This window comes from Panthera pardus, unplaced genomic scaffold, assembly GCF_024362965.1.
Source record: "Panthera pardus isolate Hobbes unplaced genomic scaffold, ASM2436296v1 HiC_scaffold_25, whole genome shotgun sequence".
Classification (NCBI taxonomy): domain Eukaryota; kingdom Metazoa; phylum Chordata; class Mammalia; order Carnivora; family Felidae; genus Panthera; species Panthera pardus.
This window is the reverse complement of record NW_026526821.1, coordinates 64,608,230-64,618,352: the sequence shown is the minus strand read 5'-3', so window position 1 is coordinate 64,618,352 and position 10,123 is coordinate 64,608,230. Positions and strand designations below refer to the sequence as shown.

The 10,123-nt window shown below is 36.1% G+C and overlaps 1 protein-coding gene across 7 annotated transcripts in view; it reads left to right on the top strand.

Annotated features, from left to right (window-relative positions):
• The window catches only part of SRBD1 (S1 RNA binding domain 1), a 220,176-nt gene that overhangs the window by 153,668 nt on the left and 56,385 nt on the right, over positions 1-10,123 (top strand). The window lies entirely within an intron of this gene.

Sequence of the window (10,123 nt, the reverse complement as noted above, 5' to 3'; positions counted from 1 at the left end):
GAAGCGTAAGTTTAATTCAGTTGCCAAGAGAAGAAAGACTTAAGCTTTTCTAATTAATAGCCTCAGAGATTAGTCTATGAGTTAACAAGAACTGTTTTTGACCTAGAAACATACCAGAAACTGTTCACCAGAGGATTTGGTGGCTTGGAATGAGAGACCCTGTGACCATGGTTAGCCTTAACATGCCATGTTAGGGCATCTCAGATTTCATTTTCGGATTTCACCTGAGCGTGCTGTTGATTGGTGCTTGCTAGGACAGTTTTCCCATAATATGAATGTGGGTTGTACTGCTGTAATGCCCTTAAACAATCTCTAGTCACTGGCATCTCCTTTTATTTTAAGGCAACTCTTTTTCTTAAACCAAATTCCCAGCTTCATCAAGAAGAATCCAAAAGCAAAACTGCCAGAAATTGGCTCTTGATTGTTCCTTCCTTTATGCCTTTAAGTTGTAATTTATTGAGTCTGCACCATGTGCTAAGGAGCATAGTGTTAGGAAGTGGGAATACAGAGGAAAGTCTAACTGGCTAGCAAACACACAAAGAGATCCTCAACTAAACCAGTGCTCAAGGAAATGCAAACTAAAACAGTAGTAGGATTGAGCACCTATTGTGTGCCAGGATATAGAAGTGAATGAAATATAAATATAAATTTATATATTTTAAACACACAAACACACACACACACAACAAACCCGTGTGTAGTAGATGATAAATACTCTAGATAAAAATAAAAAAGGACCTGGGGATAAAAGTGATGTAGAGGATGGAGTTTGGGAACCCTGTCTTCACTCCCACTACAGAAAGCTAGGTACGGAATAATTGTTTCAGATTCTGTGGAGCTCCTAGGCTGAGCCACAGTAATACAGAGGCAGGGGACAGAGGCAAACAAAAGGGAACCTTGCCTTACTATATTAATGCTTCACCTGTGGAAGTACATGAATATGGATTCTGTGCTGGTGTTGTCAGCCTCAGGTGTAATTGGGAAAAATGTACTGTCCACAGTTTTAATGGACCGGAAGATGTTTCATATATGGCTGTATGTGTGGCCACATATGAGTATATGTATGTGAATTTGGGGAGACAAAATGTATCCTTAATGCTTATTACTGGAAATATGGACAGGGAACCTAGTTTTTACAATTTGGGGAGGAAACAACATTTTTTATTACTTTACATTATATCCTCCTTTTATCCCTACCCCCTGTCCCCACCTAACAATTTAAATAGTAGACTGTCAAAATTTCTATGCACAAGGATCTCTTTTTCTCTCTCTCTCTCTCTCACGTGCACATTCACACACACAGAAGTTTCAGATCAGATTTTCTACACACTGTGTTACTTTTAATTTATTAAAAGGGAAATTTCTCTCTCATGGCTAAATGTTTGTACCCTACATTTTTCTTAAGTCTGCTTTTATGACTAAGCTATAAATCTTATAAACAGAGATTTACAGTGGAAATGCCGACTTCTTTGTATTATGTCAGGTCAAAATGTCTAGCTAATTGGTATGCATTTGTTCATGCATGTGTCATAAACCAGGATTATGTTTTAGTCCAGGTCCTATATTTGACCACACATGGGGCAGATAGGTGTGGTCCAGTTCAGATGTGTTAATGTTTTTCTTTTTTTGTGGTGAATTGGGTGGTATGAGGCATTGCTTTGGAAAAGCATGTGGGCAAGGCAGGCATTTAGGATTTATGGACCTTTACTTAGCTAGTATTGCCCTTATCTTTCTTCTACCATATCGACCCGTATCCACTAGGGGACATAAGAGCACCTACTAGAAGACAAAATGAAAGCCAAACTAGATTAGAATTTTAACACTGAACTAGTATGATAGCAAAGACTCATTTTTTAGCTTCATGCTTCATAAAGAAGTTACACGTTATGTTTAAATTTTTTAATCATCATGATAACTTTTTAGGGCAGGATCTCAATGAGATAGTCCTTAATGAGAACTAACAAGCGGCTAACTACCCAGTCTGTGCCATCTAACTGAGTGCATTTGTCATTAACTAAGTTCCTATGCAGTCTACTGAAGCTGTGCTGAGAATGATTCTGGATTTGCAAATTACTTTGTACAAAAAAGAATTACCTTTTAGGTTCAGGAGGTGAGATATCTGGGAAGAACATCTACCATCGGATTCCAAAGAACAAAAACCAGAAGTGGTCTATATGTTGTATCCCAGCCATCTGTTCCAGAGCTATGAATCCTGAGACTGAGCTGTAGTTAAGGGCATCACTGTTCCCAGCTTAATGATTCAGAAACTTAGGTATTTTTATTTATTTACCATTCTTTTTTCTTTTCTTTTAAGATATAATCTACAAACAAAAAAGGGCAAAGTGATACAGTGCAATAAGTTTTGACATGTGTAATCCATGCATATCAAGATGTAGAACTTTCCTCTCATCCCAGAAAATTTACAACTGTCCCTTCTCACACTCAGAACATGCATGTTTTCACCATAGATTAGTTTTGTCTGTTTTAGAATTTTACATAAATGGAATCATATAATGTATAGTCTGTTGCACCCGAGTTCTTCCAGTCAGCTTAACATGTGTGAGATTCATCCATGTTTTTGGATGTATCGGTAGTTCTTTTTAGTGCAGAATAGTATTCCATAATATGAACATAACTACATTTTTAACCCATTCTCTTATTAATGGACACCTGGGCTATTCCTAGTTTGGGGGGTTTTCTGTTTTTTCTTATTAGTCAATAAAACTGCCATAAATATTTTGTACAAGGTTTGGGAGAACATATTTAAAATTTTCCCTTAGATGAAAAAAATTTTTTTTTCTCTTAGGTAAAAACAATTAACAATTGAATTGCTACAGGTATTTTGAAGCTCTGTAATTAGGTAATAAGCATTTTGTGTTGAAGTCTTTTTTGTCTAATATTAATATATCCACTCTAGTCTTCGTAGTCTTAATATTTGCATAGTATATTTGTTTTGATCATTTTACCTCCAACCAATTTGTTTATAATTTACTGTATGTCTCTTGTTAATTGACAATCTTTGCCTTTTAATAGAAACATTTACTTCATTAACATTTAGTGTACTAATATGGTTGAATTAAAATTTACAATTTTGCTATTTGTTTTCTATATATCCCATCTGTTTTCTATCCTTTCTTCCTTTTCTGCTTTATTTTAACAGAAAATGAAATAATTTTTAGTTTTCTGTTTTAACTCTTTTAGTAACTTTTCATCTGTACTTCTTGGCTTTTTTTTTTTTTTTTTTGGTGGTCACTCTAGTGATTATAATTTATATTCTTTTCATAGTCTGCTGAGAGTTAATATTATACCACCTCACTACCCTTCATTCTTTGTGTGATTATTTTCATATATATATCCCAAACTATTCTGTAATTTTTGCTTTGAATGGTCGTATGTCTTTTAAATAAAATTAGAACATAATTATATATTTATCATATTTACCATCTGGTATCAATTTTCCTTAGTCTGAAGAATTCCCTTTAACCTTTTTTATAGTGCTAATCTGCTGGCAGTGAGTTCTCATCTACCTTAAAGTGCCTTTATTTTTCCTTCTTTGAAAGATACAGAATTTGGTGTTTTTAACTTTGAGTCTTATTTTTTAATGCAGCACTTTATTTTTTTTTATTTTTTTTTAATGCTTATTTTTAATTAATTAATTTATTTATTTTTTTAATATATGAAATTTATTGTCAAATTGGTTTCCATACAACACCCAGTGCTCATCTCAAAAGGTGCCCCCCTCAATACCCATCACCCACCCTCCCCTCCCTCCCACCCCCCATCAACCCTCAGTTTGTTCTCAGTTTTTTAACAGTCTCTTATGCTTTGGCTCTCTCCCACTCTAACCTCTTTTTTTTTTTTTTTTCCTTCCCCTCCCCCATGGGTTTCTGTTAAGTTTCTCAGGATCCACATAAGAGAATGCAGCACTTTAAAGATGTCATTTCTTCATCTCTGGCCTCTGTTGTTTCTGATAAGAAGTTAGCCATTTCTCCTGTTGTTCCTCATATGCAATGTGTCCTTTCTTTCTGTCTGCTTTTATAATTTTCTCTCTCTTTATTTTCCTGTAGTTTGACTATCATATCCATAGATGTGGCTTTCTTAATATTTATCCTTCGTAAGATTCTTCACTGAGCTTCTCTTGTATACATTAAGTTTTTCAAAATATTTTGGGAATTTTGGTCATCACTTTCTCAAATTCTCTCTTCTTTTCAATTACACCTATTTAAATGTTTTGATATTGTCACACAGGCTGTGAAGGCTCTACTTTATCTCTGTTCTTCAGACAGAATGATTTCTGTTGATCTCCCTTTTTTCTGCTTATCTCCAGTCTGCTGTTAAACCCGTCCAGTAAGTTTTTCATTTCAGATACTATGTTCTCAGGTCTAGAATTTCCATTTTGTTATTTATAGTTTCCATTTATCTTCTGCTATTTCATGTCTATTCATTTATGACCATATTTCCTTTGCATGAGTGAAAGTTCCTGTCTACTATTTTCAATATCTGGGTTTATCCAAGGTTGGTTTCTATTTATTGATGGTTCTCCATGCCCATTCTGTTATGGGGCATATTTGCCTGCTTCTTTGTCTAGTTATTTTTTTATTGTATGGTGGACATTGTGATGATGTTGAGATTACAAATTCTGTTGTCTTCTTTTAAATAGTATTGAATTTTATTCCAGCAATCAGTTAATTTTCTGTCACATCAGATTGAATCTTATGAGGAGTGTTGTGGGTTTTTTGTAATAAACTTCAAACTTTTTAAAAACTTTATTTCTAGAACAGTTTTTAGATTCATAGCAAAATTGAATGGAAAGACAGTTTTCATATCCTCTTTGTCCCCACATATGCACTATCTTCCTGTCAACTTCCTGCACCAGAATGGTACATTTATTACAATTGACACATTAATATCACCCAAAGTCCACAGTTTATATGAAGATTCTCTTTTGGTATAATACATTCTGTGGGTCTTGACAACTGTTTAGTGACATGTATCCACCATTATAGTATACAAAGCAGTTTTACTACCCTAAAAATCCTCTGTGCTGTGCTGATTCCTCCCTCTTTTCCTGATAATCACTGGTCTTTGTATTATCTCCATAGTTTTTCATTTTCCATAATTCGATAGAGGTAGAACCATATAATGTGTAGCCTTTTTAGATTGGTTTCTTTCACATTGTAATATGCATTTAAGGTTCCTCCGAATCTTACCAGGGCTTGATGGCACATTTTTCCTTAGCAGTGATTAATATTCCATTGGCTGGATGTGCCAGTTTATCCATTTACCTCCTGCAGAACATCTTGGTTGCTTTCGTGTCGTGACAGATAGTCCCCTATTTGTAGTGGTTTCACTTAGGATTTTTCAACTTTAAGATGGTGTGAAAGCAATACACATTCCGTAGAAACCATACTTGGAATTTTGAGTTTTCATCTCTTCCTGAGCTAGCAACATGGGGTATGATGCTCTCGTGATACTGGGCAGCTGTAGCAAGCACAGCTCCCAGTTAGCCACATGAGCCTGAGGGTAAACAACGAGGCTTACAACCATTCTGTACCCATACAGACATTCTGTTTTTCACTTTCAGGACAGTATTTAATGAATTACAGGAGATATTTAACACTTTATTATAAAACAGTTTTTGTGTTAGATGATTTTGCCCAGCTGTAGGCTAATGTAAGTGTTCTGAACATGTTTAAGGTAGGCTGGGCTAAGCTATCATGTTCAGTAGGTTAGGTGGATTCAATGCACTTTTGACCTAGTGATATTTTCAACTTCCGGTGGGCATATCGGGATGTAACGCCATCGTAATTCAAGTAAGGTCTGTATAAATAAATCTGCTGTTTTCTGGAGGGGATTGTAGAGAATTGGTATAATTTCTCCCTCAAATGTTTTGTAGAATACACCAGTGAATTTATCTGGACAAGGATTACTTAATAAACTTTGTTAGGATGGGTGTAGAGTCACCCCCTACTCTAGAACTACAATAGCTCCACTTTTTTTTTTATATGAAATTTATTGTCAAATTGGTTTCCATACAACACCCAGTGCTCATCCCAAAGGATACAGGAGTGCTGATGCATAGGGGCACTTGTACCCCAATGTTTATAGCAGCACTTTCAACAAGAGCCAAATTATGGAAAGAGCCTAAATGTCCATCAACTGATTAATGGATACAATAGCCCCACTTCTAAGGCCTGTCCATTCTAGAGTGTTATTGGAGTATCTGGGTGTTCATTGAGGTTTCTCCACTGTTGGCTGATAGGGACATTCTGTGTCTCCCAGCTCTGTGCATTTTCAGGAGTCTCTGTATAGTCCAAAACTTCCAGGCAGCTGTTTTCTAACTTGTCTTATAGAGTCTTGTCCTGGTGCCCTGGGTATATGCAGCTTAGTATTTGGCTAAATACTTTCAGAGTGTCATACAAATTTCTGAAGTTCTACTCTTTAAAGCTCCGTTCTCTCTGGTATCCCACTCTTAAAAGTCCAGTTACTTCAGCTGGCCAGAACTCTAATCTTTGCTTCCCCAGCTCAGTGAGATGGCTGTGCTCTGCTAGCCACTTCCCCATGCCACAGTCTCCAAAGTCAGACAGATCATGGGCAGCTATGGGACTCATCTCATGTAGCTCTCCTCTCTCTAGAATCATAGACCTGCATTGCTTATTGTCTAACATCTAAAATTAGATATATTATGCCTGGCTTTCTAGTTGTTTATGGTGGGAAAAATACTCTGGTACAAATTACTCAATTGTAAATAAAGGAGAAGTCTTAACTGAGAATAAACTGAAGGTTGATGGGGAGTGGGAGGGAGGGGAAAGTGGGTGAAGGGCATTGAGGAGGGCACCTGTTGGGATGAGCACTGGGTGTTGTATGGAAACCAATTTGACAATAAATTTCATAAAAAAAAAAAGTAGAAGTCTTGCTTTTTTTTCAAAATATCTTTAACCAGATATTAAGGTGCACACATGTAGGCACAGACTCCATAGGCCTAACATAGAAAAGCTGCCGAGGCTTTGGGAGCTGAGTGGAGATTCCAGAGGTTATACATTGCCCTGGAAACACAGGGGTTCTAGCCATCCATAGTGGGAAGACATCACTGGAAGAACTGTAGGCACTCCTTTGAGAACCCCCAGAAGATCCATGCCTTAAGAGTGGGGCTACTCTAGCCCTAGAGTCAGGGTAGAAGGTTGGGTTCTAAAAATTAGTTTCCATTTGTCTTGTGCAGGACAAGGAAGACAGTTGCCCCAGGGATCTTTCTGTCAAGTTGGCTTGAATAAATTGGTTTCTGTTAAATAGCGTAAGTTAGTGCAAACTAAACTGGGTGCCTAAATACTGAGTTAGCAATAAAGGAGTCTTCAGCATACCTTCCATGTGATTTTTTTTAAGGGAGGAGGATTTACAAAGATAATCTCTTCCTGTGTTGTTTTTCCCCCTCTTATGACCACTGGCCATACTTCATGTTTCCAGGTCTGGAAAAAAGTCCCTCCAGTACTGAAAGACTGATGCCCTTTGCCGTCTTAATTCCCAGAGTCCCATAAGCATAATGAATTGTTCACTGTATAATTTGTTCATTTAAAAATAAAAATATGCTGTTAGTGTTCAAACTATTTTTTCTTAAAAGAATGCGTTTATGAAGAAATATTTTAAAGGCTTTTATCAAGAGCATTTGTCTCATTACATATAAATATCTCTGATCTAGTAGAGCTAGAACACGTAGGTTTTTAGAAGATTAAATACAGTATTTCTATGGTGCTGACCGTTGTCTCAGTCTTGAAAGGGCATATACTGTATACTGGCTTTGAAGAAGTAGAGAAAGAGCTACTCTTAAGCACATATTCTATTTTCTGAAATGTCTCCATTCTTCTATCAGTTCTGCCTTTCATGGGTCATCAGTACCCACTCCCCTAGATGACTTCTTAAAACTGTCACATGTCAGAGAAAAGTCAATGCAAGATGAGGAAGTCACCTTGCTTTATGTGATTGACTAGACTTTCCCTGTAAAGCTTTTTTGCATCTTTAATTCCTAATTGCATTTTGTATTTTGATGATAGTAAGAGGTAGGAAGAACCATGAGTGAGTGATTAATTTATAAAGAAAATACTCAAGAATATTATAGGGAAAACAACTTGGGAATAAATTTAAAGTTTAATATGGAATATGCGAAGTGCAGTTTCACTGCTGTAAAAGTTATAGTCCACAGACAAGGTTTTGTCTGGAAGGACTTTTTAAAAATAGTTGTGAGATAATTTTAGTGCTTCAGGACAAAAAAAAAAAAAAAGAGCAGTTTGGATCAGCAATTCTTCAGAAGTTTGTGGTGGAGTAATAATAAAAACGTGGATTCTGACCTCAAAAAAGCTGACTGGCATGAATGAGTGCTTATATTCCTAAAATCTCATAAATTTTAGGTAAAAATGTAATGGCCCAAACAATATTTCTTAGAATTTGAAACAGACTGTTTCTACAATTCAAGTAACTTATCCAACAATTCAGTTAGATAACTTTTTAAAAAATGGAGTAATTCATTTTTCTGGCATCAAGGCCTTGACCATTAGCATAGCCAGTCCTGGGGTCCTCCTGCTCTTCTACTCATGACTGCCAGTAGGGGTGTGTGCCTCATCTCAGCTTTTCACAGATGTCAACTGGGCTTCTTAAAGGCATGGACTTCATATGTTTTTTCCTGTACTCACAACACCCAGCACAGCCAGCCCAGTGCCTGGTGCATAACAGTCGCTTAGAAAACGTTTTTAGAATGACAGAATCAATGCCTCTGCTTTACTGCCACAGATATTATTGTGGGACAGTATGGAACTTCGTTCATTATTTCCTCCCCTAAAGGTAGGTGATTTGTACTTTTAGAAAACAGTGTTAATTTTTTAATACTTTTCCTAAGCAAAAAGTTGGGGAAGAATGTAGGCCAAACCCAGGAGTATAGGTCACAGCAATTCTTGCAGAAAATTTTCTAACGTAAGTCTCCCTACTAGAGGAATTAAAAAATATTTGAACTCCATAAGTTATCTTACAGGGTGTTTTGGTAAATAGCTGCTCTAATTTACATGTTTTAGTGACTTCATAATAGTTCACATTGGTGACTATAATTTATTTGTATCAGTCCCATCTGAGTGTATTTTTAGATTGTGCGTACACACACGTCCTATCTTTGCACATATCTTTCTATTTCCTTAGAATAAATTCTTAACGTGTGAAGATGCCACATTATATTACATGCAAATTTTGTACAGTTGTAAGGATTAAATTAGATAATATTGTAAAGCCTTATAACAATGCCTGACAGTAAAATCTCAAGGGTTTTTGATAGTAAAGTTATTGGTTGCTGTTTTTGTTGTCTCAAACCTTCCCACTAGACCTTGAGCCCCTTGATACAATAACATCCGTTAGAAAAACATCAGAGATCCCAATTCCACATGACTTGAACAATAAGTAAATTTATTATTCTTTATTAAATAGTAGAGAAATTTCATTACAATAAGGTCAGAGTAGTGGTGAGTTCAGAACTGGTTAATATAAAGTCTCAAGAGTATCATGAAGAACTACATTCCAGCCATGTGTGCCACCTGCCATCCTCACGGAGTCAGCTTTGTCCTCAAGCTTGTCCCAATCACATGATACAGTGCTTACCCTGGCTCCAGTAGTCCTATTTGAATGAAAAGAAGAAAAGATCCAGCTCTTCATAAGGCTCTATATACAAGGGTCTTTATTTAAGTTAGTCTTTAACCTCTCAGTAAAGAAGGCTTATTCTAAAGCCCTTAGCAGATTTACCCTTGTATTTCATTTGCCATCATGGAATAAATGGAATGGGACCACCATGACTGGCTTAGACCATTATTTTTCATACCCTTTGATCGTGATACACAGTAGGAAGTACATTTTAGACCATAACCAAGATACCTATCACACATGTATGTGTATATGTATACGTCTTACACAATTAAACATAATTCAAAATAAAAGCTTCTCAAAGTAATACCCTTATACCTATGATAAAGTTAAATACCATTTTTCTTTATAATTAAATACAAGGTTTTTTAACCCTCAAATACAAAAAAAATAGGAAGATTTAATTCAGTGTATAGGTATAATGTTCATGAATTTGTTCCAGTCTGGAATAAAT